Raw genomic sequence first — 21,944 nt, forward strand, 5'->3', positions numbered from 1 at the left:
AAAAGATCAAAGATCCTACGTACTGCAACTGTACAGCCAAATAAATAAATAAATACTTTAAACCCAGAATGGGTTTCTTGGGCTTTCCAGGATCAAGAGTGGGGCTGACCCAGAGTTACCCTAGCCTTGTCCCAAGGGCTAAAAGAACCAACCTGCCACCCCAGTGAACACACAGGGGACCCAGGGGGTCCACTGGCCTACAGACCCTTCCATTCAGGGGATGCTGAGGTTTATTTAGGAAGCAGTGGCCATTCTTCCTGCCTGGCCCAGCAGACGAGTAATAAGCCACCTACTTTTAGTTGAGGGCTTTGTTTTTCTTTTCCTGTTTCAGAAATTTATCCAGACCCGTTTCTCAGGGTTGATAGCTTAGGCCAAATCGAGTTGATCACTTGGGGAATAAGGAGAGTGCCCTTCAGAAAGGAGCATGGTCCTCAAGCTGACTGATTTCCCCTTAGGAATCAAAATTTGTCTGCAATAACCTCCATCATTTTCAACAAACACCACTGGATGCCTTAAGAGACAAATAGGCTGACGTTTGGCATTGCTGAGCGTCCTCTTCTGAGCCAGGTCCCAGGCCACTGTGTCCTTTCACACAGGCACCGCCACCCTGCCCTTGCTCGGCCCCATCCACTACTTGCCGCAGAGTAGTAGGGGTCAGGCCCTCTCCCGGACGTGGACAGCCTCTTGCGCTTTAAGTATCAGTTGCTGGTTCTCACCACTCTCCAACCCATGCACCTATTTATTTCCCTTTTCTTGTAACGGTATGATCAGTTAACTTTATTCACACATTTAGTCAATCAACATTTATTGATCGCCTACCATGTGCCAGGTGCTGGGGTAAAAAGGGGTCCAAGTCTCTCACAGCCAAGAGGAAGGCTATTGAGTAAGACAATTACAATATGGGATAGAAAAATGCTAAGCCAGAAACAGGAAAGGACGCCCTGGGGGCACTTTCATCACCTCTTTTTCCACTTTACCACCTTCTGCCAGACATCGTCTCAAGCTCCTGGACTTTATGCACTGCAGAGGCTCTGGGCTTCACCTGTCGCTAAGAGGTGACATAGCCCCGCTCTTGCCCTGGCATGACATAAACCCAAGCACAAACTGAAAAGGGGCCGTGGCAGCCTTTGGAGAGTGGACCACGCCAATAAGAAAACAGGAGGGGAGCAAGGCCCACAGACGTAACGTTGGTGCCGGCGCTGAAAAGAAAACTGTGGGATGGATAAACGAGGGGTGGGTGAATGAAAAGACGAGTAACTGAGTGATGATTCAACAGCTGATTCAATGACTGAATCAGAGACGAGCTTCCAACCTTCAAGCAAAACTGAATTTCCAACACTTGTTCCCTGAACACCGAGTTCCCCAGAAAACCCTCTACAAAGATTTTTAAGAAAATTAAAATCACTTACAACCTCATGGAGAAGTGACAACGCGCTTGAAAAAACCGGAGTTGTCTAGGGGAGTTTCAGAGACAGGCCTCAAGGTCACTTATGAAGGAAAGAGCTGAGGGTCTCCCCATCCCCACTGATTTGTGAAAGGGAAGGAGCTCCAAGTTGCTCAGGCCAGAGACTTCCAAGGCAGCCTGGCTGTTGGGAAGAGAGAACTACAAAGGGTGGCAGGCTGGGAGCGTCTCACTTAACCTGACAGGTGTGCCATGTTTATGAGCAGCTGGAACGTTACATGTGGGTCAATTACTTCCTCAATCAGCTCTGCAGCGTCCTACCGCCGCCCCCGCCCCCGCCCCACTCCCAACCCAGGGAAGCCTTCAGGGTATAACAACTGTATTCTAAGTTATCTGTTCTATAAACATAGATTTAGTGCTCAAGAGAAGACCAGGATCTGGGAGGAAGGACTCTGTGTTCTCAGAGGCCTGTGTGAACAGTTTAGGAGCTCTTCAAGGCTGCCTGGTTCTCTGAGATGAACTGGCTGAAGCTTTTGACTTTGGGATTCAGTCGGTGGGTGAGCTTGATGTCACGGTCTGGCTTCATTTGATAGAAACGACCCATGTCGGCCATTTCCTTTGCTCCAGGAAATTACAGCTTCTCGTAAGCCTCTGGGGTGATCTTTTAAGAACAAGTTAAAAAAGAAAGAAAGAAAAGAAACAACAGGAAATGTTATAGCCCTCTTTTAAAACAGTTGGAGAAGAACTTGTTCACCTTCATGATGATACAAATTCACAATTCTTTCGCCTAATCCCAAGGCCCAAGAAACACTGAAGTTTTTTTCATGGGCAATTTGGCAACATACTGACTTTTCTGAACTAATTTAGGGGCAAAACCTTATCTAAACTTATGAGAAGTTATTTATAGTCTTCATCCTGTTTAGTGGAAATTTCCCTGTCTTTCTCTGCAGAGATATTGATATGTTTGCTTATAGGGTCCTGCCCCAGCCCCTGATGGTGATGTTACATAGTGTGTGTAGACATAACCCATCTAAAAGCTGAAAGATTCTGAAAGCTGAATTGTTTCTGGCCACAAGCACTTGGGATAAGGTACCATGGGTGTATAGCCCCTTTATCTGACTGGTTTTTATATACATTTCCTCCTGGGATTCCTCAGCATTCCTTTGAGATCTTCAACCCATCAAGCCCTCCATGAAGCATCAAGGCACTAGATTCTCCATCCTTCCCTCCTGATGGGAAACAAACATCTGAATTTCAGCCATGCAGCCTCTGCCAGAGCCAGGCCCAACAAACACTGCTCATCACATACCCACTGAGCCACCCTCTGTCACCCTCTGCAAAACCCTTCTGACATTAAGTGGATCTATAGTGACGCCATCTGCATCAACTAAGACCATTTCTTTCTTTCTTTCTTCTTTTTTTTGGCCACACCACATGGTATGTAGAATCTTAGTTCCCTGACCAGGGATCAAAATCTTGCCCACTTCAGGAGAAGCTCAGAGCCCTAACCACTGGACCACCATGGGATTCCCATTAAGAACATTTCTAACTATTGGATCCAATATAATCAGTCTTTAGCCTCCAGCAATAAACTCTAACCTCGCTCAGAAAACTCTAACCTCTATCTGGTCTTAGAATAATGAAACAGGTGCAAACTCATATCAAACAATGACTGTCATGCCATTTATAATAATGAAAAATCAAGAACAATCTGCATATCCAAAAAATAGAGGAATGGTAAAATAAACTATGGTAACTATGGTACATCTACACTAGAAATATCATGCAGTCAATATTTTTTAAAAAGTTGAATAGAAATATATGCTCATAATTTAATGTCAAGTGAAAAAGCCAGATCCAAAATGGTACTTAGCATGTTGTTGTAATTTTATTACATATATATTGGAAAAAGACTAGAAGAAAATGTACAAATCTTAACCGTTACTATCTCTGATAGATTAAACAATGTGACTTTTATATTCTTTTTAAAAATAATTTTCTGTATTTTCTGCTGTAAGCATTTATAATTTTTGAAATCAGAAAACATTTTTAAATTTTAGTGAGTTTGAAAATAGAACACTATCAAAGAAGCATGGAAGATGACTTCTAAAATGTCTGTCTCCTTGGGTTACTGTCTCATCCTGTAACTTTGGTAACTAATATTCCTCAGGAAAATAAGGGATTCTTTTCTGCAGGTTTTTGAAGAAAAGAGATTTGCTCTGTTGTGTCTCACTTTTCTGAGAAAACAGTGTCCCTTTTGGAGTTAGACGGGCAGCTTCAGCCAGATCAGAGTTTCTGATGGGAGTTTATTCTGGGGAGTTCAGGAGTGGGGTCGGGGGGTGAGGGGGTAGTCATGAAGTAATTAAGCAAACAGCGACCTTCTGAACAGACAGGGAAAGTCAGACTGCCAGGGCTGGAGCGCCACCTTGTGGCCACATGCATCCTTCCCCAGAGTACCGCAGCCTGCAGGCCTTTTTCTACTCCAGACCAGCACCAGTGGCTTTAAGTCACACTAGTTTCTAAGAACAGCATTAACCATTCTGTAAAACTTCCAGTTTCTAATCCCATAAAATTCTGCGTGCCAGAGAAGTTTCTGCTGCATTGTGAAACAACTTCTTGTATCCAGAGCCGTCAGAAACCTATTATGTGACTGAGAGATGCTTGGACAATCCTGAGCCATCCCAAACAATGTCTACCCAGTACTCTGAAATGAATGCACACACACCATACGCCCACACTGGTCACCTTCCTCCCCTTCTTCTTTCAGAGAAGACAATGGCAATCCACTCCAGTACTCTTGCCTGGAAAATCCCATGGATGGAGGAGCCTGGTGGGCTGCAGACCATGGGGTCGAGAAGAGTCAGACACAACTGAGCGACTTCACTTTCACGTTTCACTTTCATGTATTGGAGAAGGAAATGGCAACCCACTCCAGTGTTCTTGCCTGCAGAATCCCAGGGACGGGGGAGCCTGATGGGCTGCCATCTATGGGGTCGCACAGAGTCGGACACGACTGAAGCGACTTAGCAGCAGCAGCCCCTTCTTTACAGAGTTCAGACCCCACAGACAAAACGAATACAAGACCCAAACGCAAAGCACTGGGAGAGGGGTCAGTCACTAAATAGTAAATTTGGACCCAGGGATAGATGACTTTGCAGATGTTCTCATAAGTCCATCTTTTGAATGAGTGGTGACTTCTTGGGCTTGGGAGTAACATTTTCTCCATGAAATTTGAGTGGTTTTCAGTGAGATCCCCAAATGTGGTTTTATAGCTGGATTGATACCTACAATAGTTTTCTCCTCAAAATATCTGTCAGCCTCCACACAGAGCCAGTACCTGAGGTGAACTGGGAGTCTAGAGAGCCTCCCAAGATTCACTGGCCCAAGAGCTGCAGATGAAAATGAGAATCAACCCTCTGCCCCTAACTCTAGGAAACATTCTAGAGCAGGTTCACCAAACTTACTCTTGAAGGGCCAGATATAAATATTTAAGGCTTTCGGGCCATATGGTCTCTGTCACAGCTACTCAGATCTACCAGTGTATCCTGAAACCAGCCAGAGGCAATACACAAAAGTGTGCGTGTGTTCCAATCAATCCTAATTTGCAAAAGCAGACTCAACTCTGTAAAGAGGAAGGGACTCTCTCTACTCTGGAGAAATGTCAGTGCTGGGCAGAGCCTGAGAAACCGCCCAGACCACACTCTCCTTTCACAGAGGGGAGAGCAGCAGTCAGGAGGGGCAGAGAGCCGCGCTAGTTGGTGCCAGCTTGAGGGGAGGGAGGGTCCTCCTTTCAGCTGCAACAGTGTCCAGGCCAGGCACACACAGACGCACACTTCCTTCTCACAAACACTCTTCTCTCTCCGTCCTCTGACAAGAGCTGCTTGGAGAAATATCTGGAAGCACTCAGGCTGAACCATTGCCCTCACTTCTCTATAAAAGGTCTATTGTGGCCACACTCAAGCCCAGGCCATTCCAACCCAGTTAGTTATCGAGGGCTTACTAAATGCCAGACCCAATGCTAGCCTTTCCCACATGGGACTCACCACATCCTCGCGACAAGCCTATGGCAGGTGTAATAATCTTCTTTAACATATGAACAAAGGGAGGCTGGAGAGGTTAAGTCTGCTTCCCAGGTGGCTCAGTGGTAAAGAATCCACCTGCCAATGCAGGAAACTCAGGAGACATGGGTTCCATCCCTGGGTCAGGAAAATCCCCTGGAGAAGGGAAAGGCAACCCACTCCAATATTCTTGCCTGGGGAATCCCCATGGACAGAGGAACCTAGCGGGCTACAGTCCAGGGGGTCGCAAAGAGTCAGACATGACTGAACACGCACACACAACCATGGAGAAGTTAAGTAACTTTCCAAGAGTCCCCAGAGGGATAAGGGCAGAGCCGGGACTTGCTCACTTCCCCAGACTGCCTCCGGTTCATTCCTGTTGATTCTAGAACTTAGGCCAGCTCTATTGCTCCCTCCACCCATTCGCAGTCTTGCCCAGACTCAAGGACCACCTCAAAGCTACTTCTTCGGTGAAGCCTTCTCCTACCCTCTCTGACCGCCCATAGAGCAGAGAGTGTGGGCAACACAGTCAAGCACCACAGCGCTCTGCTCTTGTTTGATCACTGTGACTTCATGTGAGTGAGAATTTTCACCCCAACTCTGCTGTGACGTCCTCAAAGGTAGCACCAGGTATATAACAGGTCCTTGAGTTATGCTTGTTATATGCCAAACACTAAGCTAAGCTCTCTAAATATATCCTAATTTTCACAAAACTCCCCAGATAGATGCTCTCATCCACTTTTTAAATGAGGAGGCCACAGCTCAGAAAGGCTAAGTGCCTTGCCTGAGGCTGGCCAACTCTGGCACACTGGCCTGATCAGCAATGAGTCCCTGGGAGGGGAGGGGAGGATGGTGTATATGAGAATGTTGTACCTTGGTCTTCAAAGTCTAAGTTCTTTCCACCCAAAAGGAATTGTACTTTAATAAGCTGATTAACCTGAAGCCAAAGCAATAAAGTCTTAAGGGTAGGATTCAGATGCACCAACAGATGAAGACAGATTCATAGAACAGGAATCCTCTCCAATTTCTTCCAACAGCCTCAGCTCAACCCTGCCCAAATCTGTGAAAAATCTCCCAGAATTTGTAAGTTAGTGGGATGTGACCTCTTGTGATCATGTTTATGTTTCTTAGAAACTCACCTTCGCGTCTCGGACTTCTTTCCCCAAACTCTTGGACAGAACATCAGCATACTGCTGTATAGTCAGCGCTTCTGCACTGAGACCCACGGCCTTGCCCACAAACTCCTCTGGAGAATTAAAGATGCTGCAGACAGCAGCTCCAATATCTGCAACCGAGATACCATCCATTGGTACATCCCCCATAGGTAGTGCTAGTTTAAAAAATAAAAAGATAAAAAGAGCTAATTACATCACATCCTTGGTAGGTCCCATCAATCTGAATTAATCAACCAGTTAAACAAAAGGTATGGGAGCACCATGTAACACTGAGTCGCTACCATCTACACAGTTATAAGGTTTGTTTGAGAAAATATCATAATACCTGCATATTGATTAAAAAAAAAACACTACCATTTACTAAGCATCTTCTGTGCAAAAAGCCCAATATCTCTGTTCAGCTCCAGATGCATTTGCCCCATGTCCTACTCAATATCCTTACTTGAATGTTTAATAGACATTAGAAACTCACTGTGCCCCAAAATGAATTCCTGGACAACCTGCTTCTGCTACAGACTTCCTTCTCAGTTAATGGCAACTCTGATTCTAGTTGCTCAAGTTAAAAATCTTAGAGTCAACCTTGACATTTGTCTCCCACCCCAGATCCATTTTTTTTTGTAGTCGTATTCACAGTGTCCAGAATTTGAAGACTTCTCACCATCCTCACTGGCATTACCCTAGTCTAAGCCACCATCTGAGAAGAGCTAACTCGTAAAAGACTCTGATGTTGGGGAAGATTGAGGGCAGGAGAAGAAGAAGGCGGCAGAGGGTGAGATGGTTAGATGGCATCACCAATTCAATGCACATGAATCTGAGCAAACTCTGGGAGACAGCAAAGGACAGGGAAGCTTGGTGTGCTGTAGTCTATGGGGTCGCAGAATCAGACACAACTCAGCGGCTGAACAACAAAGACACCACCATCTCTGACTTGGATTATTGCAAAGTTGGGCCCCTTATTTCCAATTCCACTCTTGCCCTTCCACAGGCTCTTTTCAACACAAAAGTCAGAGTGATTCTGTAAAAACTAAAGTTAGCTCATGTCATATCTGCCCAGACCCCTTCAATGGCTCTGTGTGTCTCTCTGGAGAAAAACCTTGACTTACAGGACCAGACCCTTTACTAGCTCCAGCCTCACCTCCTACTCCCCTCTCCCTAACCCCCCAACCTGCTCTGATCCAAACACACTGTCTGTTCTGTCTGCCTGAAAATGTCTTCCCCTGAATATTCACAAAGCCAGTTAGTTACTTCTATCAGAAGTTGCTCAGATGTCACCTTCTCAAAGCCCACCAATCACCTAATTTAAATTCCACATACCTCGCTTACTGCTACCACTCCACATACACTTTACTCAGCCTTATTTTTTTAGAGCAGTTATCGCTTTCTAACATATAATATGTTTTACTTCTCTATTATGCTTCTCTGTCATCCACCTCCTCGACCAGAATATGAGCTTAATGAGGGCAGACCTTTGTCTGCTTTGAGTGGTTTATTACTGAATCCCCAGTAAAGTGAACTAAGTCACTGGCACGTAGGAGGCCTTCAAATATTTATTGAATGAATCAGTTAGCAAACATATTGGCTGGTTTAATCCTCAAAACAGCCTTGAAACATAGCAAAATCAGGGAGTTGCCTGAGTTACTCAGCCAGCAAGCAGCAGAAGGGAACTCAAGCCCTCATCCATCACTCCGAATTCTGTGCCCTTCCTACAGGTGGGCATAGCCTCTCACAGATTCCCGGAAGCCCACACTCCTGAGACTGGAACCCAATGTGGACGCGATCTAGCCCCAGCACTGCCATTTTTTAAACTGAAGAATCTAAGTCTATTGACTCACCCAGTGCTTTACAGTTAGGAAACAACAGGCCAGAACAAGAGTCAAGGTCTCTGAATTCCAGTCCAGTGTAAAAGTGACTTAAGGTTTACCAGCCAGGAACTAAATGTCACAGTTTGTCTTTTTGCAACAAAATTAACCTCCTACCTGATATCTGGGTAGGCAAAATGTCTGCTCATTCCTCTGCATATGTTATAATTATATATAAATTTATAAATATGAATAAATTATAAACAAATTATAATTATAAAATATATAAATGTATGAATGTAAATAAATTATAAACAAATTATAATAAGATATATAAGTTTATAAATAAATTATATTCTAAATTATACATTATAATTGTAAAAAAGCAGTCTCTGTTTTTGAGGCATTCAGAATGAAGTCTATTCTGACTCTGAGGTTTGCTTTTATTTGAAGATTGAAGTTCTTGGGCTGAGTTTAAAAGGTGCTAAGGGACAGTGGTAAAAATATGGTTCTTTACCAAAAAGAATTCTGTTCGCAGCCGGCCAGCGTCACCTCTAGCTCACTTAGCTCCAGCCAAAGGAGAAAGGGTTAAGTAAGGAGGTCTCTATACCATGGCTCGTATGTAGGCAAATCAACCAGCGGTAAAGCAGTGAGGAAGCTGCTGCTGCTGCTAAGTCACTCCAGTCGTGTCCAACTCTGTGTGACCCCAGAGACGGCAGCCCACGAGGCTCCGCTGTCCCTGGGATTCTCCAGGCAAGAACACTGGAGTGGGTTGCCATTTCCTTCTCCAATGCACGAGAGAGAAAAGTGAAAGTGAAGTCGCTCAGTCATGTCCGACTCTTAGCAACCCCATGAACTGCAGCCTACCAGGCTCCTCCGTCCATGGATTTTCCAGGCAAGAGTACTGGAGTGGGGTGCCATTGCCTTCTCCGACCGAGGAAGCAACTCACTACAAAAGCTGCTCCCAAGAATGCGCCCTCTACTGGAGGGGTGAAGAAACCTCATCTTTACAGGCCTCCGTGAAATTAGACGTCATCAGAAGTCCACTGAACTTCGCAAACTCCCCTTCCAGCATCTGGTGTGGGAAATCGCTCAGGACTTCAAAACAGATCTGCGCTTCCAGAGTGCAGTTATTGGTGCTTTGCAGAAGGCAACTGAGGCCTATCTTGTTGGCCTTTTTGAAGACACTAACCTGTGTGCTCACCTCACATGCTGGTAAAGTAATGCTCAAAATTCTCCAAGCCAGGCTTCAGCAATACATGAACCGTGAACTTCCTGATGTTCAAGCTAGTTTTAGAAAAGGCAGAGGAACCAGAAATCAAATTGCCAACATCCGCTGGATCATCGAAAAAGCAAGAGAGTTCCAGAAAAACATCTATTTCTGCTTTATTGACTATGCCAAAGCCTTTGACTGTCTGGATCACAATCAACTGTGGAAAATTCTGAAAGAGATGGGAATACCAGACCACCTGACCTGTCTCTTGAGAAATCTGTATGCAGGTCAAGAAGCAACAGTTAGAACTGGACATGGAACAACAGACTGGTTCCATGGAAAAGGAGTGCGTCAAGGCTGTATATTGTCACCCTGCTTATTTAACTTATATGTAGAGTACATCATGAGAAACACTGGACTAGAAGAAACACAAGCTGGAATCAAGATTGCCAGGAGAAATCTCAATAACCTCAGAACTGCAAATGACACCACCCTTATGGCAGAAAGTGAAGAGGAACTAAAAACCCTCTTGATGAAAGTCAAAGAGGAGAGTGAAAAAGTTGGCTTAAAGCTCTACATTCAGAAAACGAAGATCATGGCATCCGGTCCCATCACTTCATGGCAAATAGATGGGGAAACAGTGGAAACAGTGTCAGACTTTATTTTGGGGGGCTCCAAGATCACTGCAGATGGTGACTGCAGCCATGAAATTAAAAGTCGGAAGAAAAGTTGCGACCAGCCTAGATAGTATATTCAAAAGCAGAGACATTACTTTGCCGACTAAGGTCCATCTAGTCAAGGCTATGGTTTTTCCTGTGGTCACGTATGGATGTGAGAGTTGGACTGTGAAGAAGGCTGAGCGCCGAAGAATTGATGCTTTTGAACTGTGGTGTTGGAGGAGACTCTTGAGGGTCCCTTGGACTGCAAGGAGATTCAACGCGTCCATTCTGAAGGAGATCAAGCCTGGGATTTCTTTGGAAGGAATGATGCTAAAGCTGAAACTCCAGTACTTTGGCCACCTCATGTGAAGAGTTGACTCATTGGAAAAGACTCTGATGCTGGGAGGGATTGGGGGCAGGAGGAGAAGGGGACGACCGAGGATGAGATGGCTGGATGGACGTGAGTCTGAGTGAACTCCGGGAGATGGTGATGGACAGGGAGGCCTGGCGTACTGCGATTCATGGGGTCACAAAGAGTCGGACACGACTGAGCGACTGAACTGAACTGAACCTGTGTGCTATCTATGCCAAACGTTTCACAGTTATGCCATAAGACATGAGCTAGCACGCCGCATATGTGGAGAACGTGCTTAAGAATCCACTAAGATGGTAAACATTTCATTCTTTAAAAAAAAAAAAAAATTATCTTCTTCCTGCTATTGGTAATTCTGAACGTTAGATATTTTTTTTCCATGGGGTCAAAAGGTACCTAAGTATATGATTGCAAGTGGAAAAATAGGGGACAGAAATCAGGTACTGGCAGTTTTTCCATTTTCATTTGTGTGTGAATTTTTTATATAAATGCAGGACATAAAGTATTAATGAATGTCAGAATGTTTCAGTGAACAAGTTTTAGCAGTTCAACTTTATAACAATTATAAATCTGTTAAATTTTTCTGGACAATGCTGGCATTTGGATTTTTTTAAAACAAGTAAATTTCTTATTGACTGAAAAATATATATATATATAGTTCTGGAATTCTCTGGTGGTACAGTGGTTAAGACTCTACAATTCCACCGCAGGGGGCATGATTTCAATCCCTGGTTGGGGAACTAAGATCCCACTTGCCTCATGGTGTGACCAAAAAAAAAAAGATTTTTTTTTTTTTTTTTCATGAAAAGAGTATGGTTCTGGAGTCAGATTACCAGAGTTCAAGTTCTGGTTCTACCTTACTATTGATCTTGGCAAAGTTAATCTAATCCATCTGTGCCTCAGTTTCCCCATCTATGAAACAGACACCAAATACCCAGTAAGTCCTCAGTAAATGTTCGATATGCCCGATGGTGTGTGTGTGGGCAGGCGGGGGGTGGTGGCAGGGAGCTATTCCCTATGGAGGGGGCAGCGCTTGACGGAAGGGAGAGGATGAGGCTCAGGGATACCTGAGGCTGGGTTTTACAAACGTGAAAGAAAATGAAAGTGAAAGTGAAGTCGCTGTCCTGTCCGACTCTTTGAGACTCCATGGACTGTAGCCCACCAGGCTCCTCCATCCATGGGATTCTCCAGGCAAGAGTACTGGAGTGGGGTGCCATTTCCTTTTACAAACGTGGGGAGCTCAGATGGGACTGGGTACCAGCAGAAGTTTAAAGCATCACGTCTTCACCTAGGGCCAATCTAATTCATAGATTATAATATCCTAGCTTAGAACCTGGGAAATGTCATATGTGCAGGCTTCTGAAATCTGGTAGAGGCATAGGAAGAAGGGAAGGGCGGTGAGGAGATGTATCACATCTACACACTTATCTGGTCACTTGCTGAACTATTACCCAAGTCATCTGTGACATGCGGCAGGTGCTCCAGGCTCCAGCTCAGTTCTGCTTTGCCACTAGTTACGTCCCTGACAAGTCTTAATTATGTGCCAGGGAAGAATGACTGACTTGCAGTCACTGATTCTCTCACACTCCCTCCATTCTACAGAACCACCCTGGACTATGGGCAAAGAAAATGTCCCCAAAGGGCAGGGGAGTGCTGGCCAGTGGACTGGCAGCACTGGAATTACCAGGAATCCTGGTTAGAACTATAGTCTTGCAGGCCCCAGACCAGACTTATGGAACCAGACTCTGCAGGCAGGGCTGGAAACCCATTCCCAGGGAGTCACTGTCTCTCTCAGGATTCTCCCATCCAAGTACTAACCAGCCCGACCCTGCTTAGCTTCTGAGATCAGACAAGCTCAGGTGCACTCAGGATGGTATGGCCATGGACCCTCTCAGGATTCTGACCCTGAGATCCAGGTCAAGAGAAGAATGTGTTCCCTGTAGCCACAGAAGGGCAGGGAGATGAGCTAGAAGGGAAAGTCATCTTGTCCAACTTTCCTCTTAGACATGAGGAAACTGAGGCCTGAGGCCACATGGCTCACTGCTTATATGAGGAGTGTCAGCTGGATGAGACAGGAAGTGTAATCCTTGGTGTTTCCAGCCCAAGATCCAGCTCCCCGGGAAATCTAGGACAACATTGGGCCCCTGTCAGCACTTCACCCAGAGCCAACCACACAGCGAGCACTCGGACGGCATGCAGAGAGAGGAAGGAGGGGAATAGGGGGCTGGGCAGGGGGAAAGCTGGTGTCCGGGCAGTTTCACTACAACCCTCCACGTACCCAGGGTGTAGTAATCTCCATCAGAGGCCTTCACTGGCTTCAATGGGCCAAGAAAATTTTCAAAGTAAGCTGCCACTCGGACACTGGTCATGGGAACGCCAATGGACCAGAAATACTCCTCCACCTCTCCCTTCCTGTCAAAGTGCAGCACCTCCAGCTTGCCATTTGTCAGGCGCTTGACGTTCTCCAGGCCGCTGTACACCACGTGCTTCAGACCCTGGCTCTTGGCAACATCAGCCACCACCTTTCCCTGAGGGACAAAGGTAGACGCCTTATAGAGAAGGTTGAATTTGCATGCAGACTGGGGGGCTGGTTCTGGGTCCTCTACCCACCCCCTCTTTCTCTTATAGTCCTCCTTGGAGGAGAGTTTTCCCAGCCTCAGATCATAGGAGAGGCCACCAGGATCCAGGAGCAGAGGCTCCACTGTGTCAAAATGCTGAACGCATCTTCTGGTGCAAACAGTAAGGAACCCGGCCCCTGCCTCTGGGCTGTCAGCAACTCTGTGATCCACTACCACATATATATATAAGAAGCTCAGGGATACCTGAGAAAGCAGTGTGTAATGTTTTCTGATAATAGATTATATCTGTTCACCATTTGGATACTGAGGGAAAGATGGAGGGATATTTATATATAATTGTTTTTTATAAATACACACACACATACAAGCATGCATGGATGTACATATATTTTCTTTTTTGTAGTTTTAGTTCCAATTTTTTCAAAGCTCCTTCATCCTTCCTCTCCTTCTCTCTTTTTTCCTTCTTTTCCTCACAAAACCCCATACCAGACAGAGAGGACATAACTAATCTGGCTTAGGTTTAGAAAGTGAGACAGAGAAATGACTTGTACCCCTACATTCCACAGTGAGTGAATATCAGAATTAGAACTCAGAGTTTCTAAAATAAGCCTTTCCGAAATTTATCACTTAAAGACAAGCTGTAAGTGACGCAATTAACAGACGTTCCTAAAATGGTTCAATCCTGCTCTTAATTTTTTTTGAATTTTACCATTTCTGAAAAAGTCTGACCCCATCCATTACATTTTAAAAATCTAATCTTCATATTTTCTATTTAAACTTATGTATAAATTGCAAATAGTACTGGCATAGAGGAGGGGAAAGTAAATCTTATAACGACAGAAAAGTTCGCTGTACCCCTCATGGTGATAACTACTTTCCAAAAATTCTGTGGGCTCATTCCTGATATTCTACGTGCTCATTTTCATCTCTTTTAGCTGCTTCTTTATTTCTAAATAACATGTTTAATACTGCTAATCCTTGGTTTTTCTCAGTTTAAGAAATCATCTACTAAATTTCTACTATAACAGAGAAGCCCCATCTTCAGCTCGCGCTCTCTCGCACGCGCGTGCTCACTCTCTCTCCCACGCGCGCGTGCTCACTCTCTCTCCCCCTCGCTCTCTCTCCCTCGCCCCCCTCCCCCCTCCCCCCTCCCCCCTCCCCTTCCCCCCTCCCCACCTCCCCCCTCCCCTTCCCCCCTCCCCACCTCCCCCCTCCCCTTCCCCCCTCCCCCCTCCCCCCTCCCCTTCCCCCCTCCCCCCTCCCCCCTCCCCTTCCCCCCTCCCCACCTCCCCCCTCCCCTTCCCCCCTCCCCACCTCCCCCCTCCCCTTCCCCCCTCCCCACCTCCCCCCTCCCCACCTCCCCCCTCCCCTTCCCCCCTCCCCCCTCCCCTTCCCCCCTCCCCCCCTCTCGCTCCCCCCCCCTCGCTCCCCCCCTCTCGCTCCCCCCCCCCTCTCTCTCTCTCTCTCTCTCTCTCATGGGCTTCCCTGGTGGCTCAGTGGTAAAGTACCTGCCTGCAAAGCAGGAGATGCATCAGGAGAAGCGAGTTTGATCTTTGGGTCAGGGAACACCCTGGAGAAGAAAACAGCAGTATCCTTGCCTGGGAAAATCCTCTGGATAAAGGAGCCTGGTGGGCTACAGTCCATTGGGTCGCAAAGTGTTGGACACATCTTAACAACAGCACAACAGCATTCTCACACATACAGCCCACCACCACCACAACCATCACATACATACACGGCTGCCCTTCTTTCATCCTCAGAATATGTATTTGGGGCTACATCATTCATCGGTGCTAACACAGGTGAAGCAGAGCCCCGCGATATTTTACGGTCACACTCACTTTTTCGACAAATTTTCATTTTCCCTGGAGTTCATCCTTGTGGCTCATTTGCTTGTTTGCTTACTTCCTTTCTTATGTATGCATTGTTAATTCATTTCCAGATTCTCTGCCAGAAGTCTAAACACAGTCCTTCCATTTTGTTCTTCCCATTTCACTCTCAGAGTAACCTTAATTCATGGGATGTCCTTGCTGCCAACCCTCACGTGCCATCTACTACAAATGGTAAACATCAGAGGCTCTAATAACTGGCTTCACTACATGACCACTCTCAGATCTCCAAGGTCACCTCTGGACAGATGTCACATGACACTGATTTTACAGTCACCTAATAATCCACCTGAAGTACATGGATTTCATAAATGCCAGAGAGAAGTGATGGGGTGAGGCCCAACCCCATCCAGGGAGGGCAGCATGGCCAGGCAGGAAAAAAGAAAGGGCTTGAACTTGGTTCCCACCTGACACACTTCTTTCTCTTTGCTGAAATGGTCCCAGAAGTTGGTTACCAGGAAGGCCCCATAGGCTCCTTTCAAGGCAGCCTCCACCGATGCTTTGTCATTCAGGTCCCCTTCAACCACCTTGGCCCCAAGGTCCCAGAGCACCTGCGCCTTCGTGCGGGTCACATCGGGTCAGCGCTCTCACCACATATTTTTTGCCCTCCAACATGGCCCTGGCCACAGAGCCGCCCTGAGCTCCTGTGGAATTGGGGAAGAAAAAACACAGAAAGGATCAGGAAGAAAGTTCACTAAAAGAAGCTGGTCAAGGAATCCAGTTACTCAGAGTAAAACTGCTGCTGGAACTACTTCAGGAGGCATTCCCATGGCTTGCAAGAGCGGTTTTCAAATTAGGTTTCTCACAGCACTCTCAGAGGTAGCTTAGCAGAAGCCGTGGAGGAGAGAAAGAATGGGGGAGCCTGGAGGCAACAGGGAGGCCAGGAGAGCAGGGGACCAGAGCCTCCACCCCAGAGTCCACTAAGCAATTCTACTTTTAACTGGTCAGGCTCCTCTGTCCATGGAATTTTGCAGGCAAGAATACTGGAATGGGTTACCATTCCCTTCTCCAGGGGGTCTTTTCAACCTGGGGATCAAACCTGGGTCTCCTACCTTGCAGGCAGATTCTTTACCATCTGAGCCACAAGAGAAGCCTTAACTGGTCAGAGGTTTCATTTTTTAGGTTCTTCGTAGAATTTTACTTTCAAAAGAAGTTCCTATTCTTTTTTTTTTTTTTAAAGGTTGAAAACTTGCAGAAATTTCTTTTTGTGATGTTCAAGACTGTTCATGATATGGTCATCACTCACCTGATTTACCCACTTTACAAATATTTACTGAATGTCCTCTGGGGGATACCATATACTCTACACATTCACTGATATTTGGGATCCTCCATCAAACTGGTCCCACATCTGTCCTGAATTTCGTGTGTGTGTGGTTCAAAATACACCTTCCGTTCTCTCTCCTGCCTAGCTCCTTGAGAGGCTGCCCTGTATGAAATCCATCAGTGGGCTCTTTTGCCTTCAGTCTGGGTCTGGCCAGCGGAGGGCATCAACAGGGGACCCAGGGGTTGGAGCAGTGGTGGACCCTTCACATTGCTGCTCTTCCCAGGGTTTGGTCCTCTCTCTTGTCCTTTGGTCCTTTCGTGTTGCTTGCTTAGTCTTTCTGTTCTTTCCCATCTTTACTAAATTTTCTCAACTTCTCTGAGAGAGTGTGGCACTTCTTTTGGGGGGTACCCCAAATGATAGACCACTGATAATCCTGCCGTTGGGGAATTTGCCTTTGGACTCTTAGCCAGTTTTGTACTCTTGTACTGAATATGAACGGATAGCCAAAGTTCATCAAATGTTCGAGGAAAGCCACCAACATGAAAGGTAAAACCAAAATAAACAAACTGATAAAAAAAAAGAAAAGGTAAAAAAAAAGGCAGGGAACAGAAGAAAATTTTTAAAGGATTAATATCCTCAGAGATTGGAGAAGATATTACATTGAGAAGACTATTTCTGAAATGCTACATCTATAAAAATTAAAATTCAATTAAAAAAAATCTGTTGACCTTATTAGTTTGCTAGAGCTGCCATAACCAGATTCTACAGAATGGTGGCTTAAACAACCCATATTTTTCACACCCCTGGAGGCCAGAAGGCCATGAACAAGATGTCCTCGTCTGGCTTGATTTCTCCTGAAGCCGCTCTCCTCGGATTGTAAAAAGAGAGGCAGCTCACTGTGTGTTCATGCGGTCCTTCCTGTGTGCCCTTGAGCCCCTCGTGTCTCTGTGTCAAACTTCCTTCTTCTCAAGAGAACAGCAGTCAGATTGGACCGTGGCCCTCTCTTGTGGCCTCACTTTAACTGAACTGCCTCTTTAAATGACCTCTTTAACAATACAATAACACATTGTATATATGCAAATACTGTCACATTCAGAAGTACTAGAGATTACGGTTTCAACATATGAACTAGGGGAGGGACAGGTGCAACTCAAAACACTAACTGTTGTAATTATTTCCTTAGGACTGTACTGTAACAAAGTTCACCTTGAAGACAAACTCTTTACTCTTTATCCCCGTTTGCCATTCATGTTTTGAGATTAGTGCCTGGAACCTTGCAAGCTTTCAATATCTGTTTATTGAATGAAAGAATGAGTGAATGAAGGAAGTACAAATAATGAAACCTCTGTGCTCTGCATTCTCAGCTTTCAGATGGACAGTCTTTGCCTGGACCCATATAAAATGGAGAAGCAAGCAATATGGACAAATATGAAAAAATAAGAGGAGTTGAATCAAAACCAGAACTGGCTCTCCTAATCACACCCACTTTAATGTCTCATTAAGACTCAAACCAGGGGACAAATTCAGCCATATTGGCTGTGCTCCCTTGCAGGTGAGTCCATGAAGAGAGCAGCATTTTAATGGCAGACACTGGAGATGATGCTCAAGCGTTTGACATGCAAACGCATCCACAAGTAAGGGTTAACACTTTCCCTATCACATTTAATTAGGCATCTTGTATTTTTATCTGCCAAATCTAGTAACCCTTTCCCAAATCCCCAAACACACACCCAGAAATCCAAGGTTATTGAACAAAGGATTAAAACTGGGCAGTAAAGCAATCAGCACACCTCCTCAGCCAACTGCAAGCCAACTTTCTTCAACTTTAACACATCTAACCTGATTCCTTTAGGAGCCACTCCCAAGGCTCTTACCATCCTTCTATTCTGAATGCCTAGGCAGCAACTCAAGTTTAAAGAGACTGAAACAGGGCTCCTGACCTGTCTTGACCTGCTCCCTCCAGGTCCTCCCCATTTCACAACTTTATTCTTTCATTTGCTCAAGCCAGAACACTTAGGAGTCATTCTTTACCTCTGATATCTGACCCATCAGGGAACCACGTCAATGCTCCTTAAAACATATTGGGAATCTGACCACTCCCTAGCCTAAGCCATTGTCAATCATGCCTGATTTAGGGCAACAGCCTCCTAAGTCTCCCTGCTTCAGCCCTTGCCCCCTACAGCTTCTTCACCAAACAGAAACCAACATGAAGCTTTAGCACCAAGTCTTATCATGTCACAACTCTGCTCAAAACCCTTCAGTGACTTTCAGGAAAAACCAACAGCTTCACTATTGCCCTAATACAATATACAGCCATCCCCTCATCTGATTGCCTTTTTCTTCCTTTTAAAGTCAGTGTCATACCTGGCTCTTGGAGTTGTTTAGGGGGCAATGTGGGGAACTGCTATACGGGCTTTCTCTAGTCCAGGCTAGTGAGAGCTACTTTCTAGTTGCAGTACGAGGGCTTCTCATTTTGGCGGCCTCTGTTGTTGTGGAAGACAGGCTGAAGAGGGTACATGCTTCAGCAGCTGCCGGACTTAGTTGCTCTGCAGCATGTGGGATCTTCCTAAACCAGGGATCAAACTGGTTGGTGTCTCCTGCATTGGCAGGCAGATTCTTTACCACTGAGCCACCTGGGAAGCCCATGGCTTTTGGGTTTTTGAGAATTTACTTCTCTTTTTCTCCCCACTTTAGCACTTGCCTCCCTTCAGATAAAACCCCTGTCCTCATAGAGCTTCTATCCTAGTGTGGAGAGAAGATGGTAAAGGAAGAAATCAAGCGGGAAGGGGAGTCAGACAGTGGCAGGGTGGAGTGAAGTTGCCATTTTAAAAAAGGAAAGTCTGGAGAGCAGTTATGGGCTTGGAAGACATGAGAGAGAAATCATCGTGGGTGACGAAGGAAGGAAGATTATTCTAGGCTGAGGGAGCAGCCAGTGCAAAGGCCTTAAGTTGGGAGTGTGTTTGGGGAACAGGCAGAGTGGGAGAGGGAGAATGGCAGAGGAGGAAGTGCGAGAAGGGTCTTGCAGGCCAATATTTGGGCTTTCGTTTCACTTGAGTGAGGTAGGGGGCGCTGTTGCGGGGGGGGGGTTTTCAGTCGAGACCTGCCATGATCCAACAGTTTCAAATAGATCAGCAAAAGGCAGAAATGAGAACTGACAGACAGAGAGTGAGCTGATTGGAAAGATCTGCAAAGATAGGTCTAGCTGTTGGAGCACAGATTGTGAGGGAGGCAGAGTGGAAGCAGAAATGCCTGTTTCAAGGCTCGGGCAGCTGTGCATGAGAGGAGTCCGGGCGTGCGTTCTCCTAATCCCCACCCTCTCCGTCCTTTCAGAGTCCTTCCTGTTCTGGTCAGGATGCAGCTATCTTCTACATGCCCATGGCCTTCTCACATTTGCTCCTTGTGTTTGTCAGGAAGTGAGTGGAGAAAAGTCTGTAGCGGATAACTTGTGCTGAAATGAGACTTACACCAACAAATCAGCCCATGATCAAGAACAAGAGAATATGTCAGATGTCCTTGTGCCTCTTGAGATCATTTCTGAACAAATCAAGTCAAATCACCCTGCCCCTTTACCACATCAGATATGCAAGCAAATGATAAACTTTTTCAAATTTCTCCAAAGGGCTCTTTGTTCAGTCTATGCTTGCAGGCTCTGAAGTTAAAAACAGGAAAACAAGAAAGTAAGCCAAGTCAGCACACACTTTTAACGTAAGAAGTTTTTTACCTGTTGCTCCAAACACTGCAATTATTTTCTTGCTGGTCATGTTACTAAACAGTCAATGCAGTAGCAGTACTTTCCTCCGAACAGCACAACGACAGCAGCTGAAATGCAGTTTCTGTCTGCCTTTTAGAATTTAAAACCTTTCTGATTACCATACCCACCGCTGACTTTGTCCCTGCCTTGTAAAAACTTTTGTTATCACCACCTAACTAACTCACTCTGACACTGCAATTTTCTAAAGGAGGTTTCATTTATTCACTTACTCATGTGTTCAGCAAATGTGTAGTGAGTACTTTTGGTATATTAGGCACTGAACTAGAGGCTCTGGTAAGGAAGACAGGCTAGTAAGTAAAAGAAAAGCAGAGAGAAAGGGAGAGGGAATGTAGGTCCTGGAGGGAAAACACAAAACCCAGAATGGGGGTGTTAGGGAAGGCTTTTGAGGGAAGATGTCACTGGAGCTGGCCTGAAGACCCCATGAACCGTTCAGTTAGTGAGAGCAGGGAGAGAGACCATCCCAGGCAGGAGGAGCCACACATAGTCAAGTTCACAGGCAGGGTAATCATGACAAAGGGCTCAAGATGGCTGCAAAAATGCTACTTGAATGGTGAGAAGTAAGACTGGGAAGGATGGCAGAAGGCAGAGGACAAAGGGCCGGTTTGTGGATTTATCCTGGCAGCCATAGCAGGTTTTAGGTGATCCTCTGGCAGCAGAGTGGAGGATGGATTGAAAGAAGATAATGCTGGGAGCAGGGACTCCCCTAAGGAGACAAATAAGAAATGATACAGTTGAGAAGTGACAAAACCTTGAATGGAGGCGATGTTTTGGATTAAATTGTGCCCCTCCAAGATTCCTGGGTTGAAGTCCTACCTCCCAACACCTCAGGATGTGATCTTATTTGGAGAGAGAGTATATACAGAGGTCCAGTCAAGGTAAAGTGGATCATTAGAATGTACCTAATCCAATATGACTGATCTACTTATAAAAAGGGGAAATTTGGAGATTTCTCTGGTGGTCCAGTGGTTAAGAGTGTGCTTCCATTGCAAAGGGTATGGGTTCCATCCCTGGTCAGGGAACTAAGATCCCACATACTGTACAACATGGCCAATCAATCAATCAAGAGAAAGTGGGAAATTTGAACACAGAAGGAAGACAATGTGAAAATACAAGGAGAATGCCATGTGAACGTTAAGGTGGCCATCCAAGGGCCTAAGAGAGAGATCTAGAGTAGATCCTTCCCTCACAGCCTGCAGAAGGAATCAGACCTACCAAAAGCTGGATTTCCAGCCTCCAGAACCATGAGATGATAAAGTTCTGTAGTTTGATCAACCCACTTTATGGTACTTTGGTGCAGCGACCCTAGCAAGCCAACAGAGGCAGTGACAATGAGGGTGAAGAGAGAGATATTCAGGAAGTAAAAGTAAGAAGGCCTGTATGATTGATTGGATGGGGGAAGGGAAAGTGAGAAAGGACTAAAAATGGCTCTGCCAACTGGAGGGGTTGGCAGTGGAGGAACAGTAGTGGGGCTCAGGGGGAAATGAGCTCAGAACTGGATCTTTGGGTTTGGGGCTGCAGCTGGTTGAGAAACTGGGAGCTGAGGGAATGACAAATGCAAGTGTAGGTGTCCCCTTTAAGGAAACTTGCTATAAAGGAAGTAAGAGTGGACTGTGGTTATAAGGCTCAATAAAGTTTTCAGTAGGAAAGACTTGAACACATTTGTGGATTGAAGGTGGCTCTCTCCTTCCCCCCATATTCTGCTTTATTTTTCTTGATAACATTTATGACCTGACGTGTTACAGGCATGTTTATTTGCTC

The 21,944-nt window shown here is 45.7% G+C and overlaps 1 pseudogene; it reads right to left on the reverse strand.

Moving 5' to 3' along the window:
* Window positions 1-794: 794 nt before the first annotated feature.
* LOC138423098 (nmrA-like family domain-containing protein 1) lies at window positions 795-20,353 on the reverse strand (annotated as a pseudogene).
* Between the last annotated feature and the right edge of the window lie 1,591 nt (window positions 20,354-21,944).

Source organism: Ovis canadensis, chromosome 1, assembly GCF_042477335.2.
Source record: "Ovis canadensis isolate MfBH-ARS-UI-01 breed Bighorn chromosome 1, ARS-UI_OviCan_v2, whole genome shotgun sequence".
Lineage (NCBI taxonomy): Eukaryota > Metazoa > Chordata > Mammalia > Artiodactyla > Bovidae > Ovis > Ovis canadensis.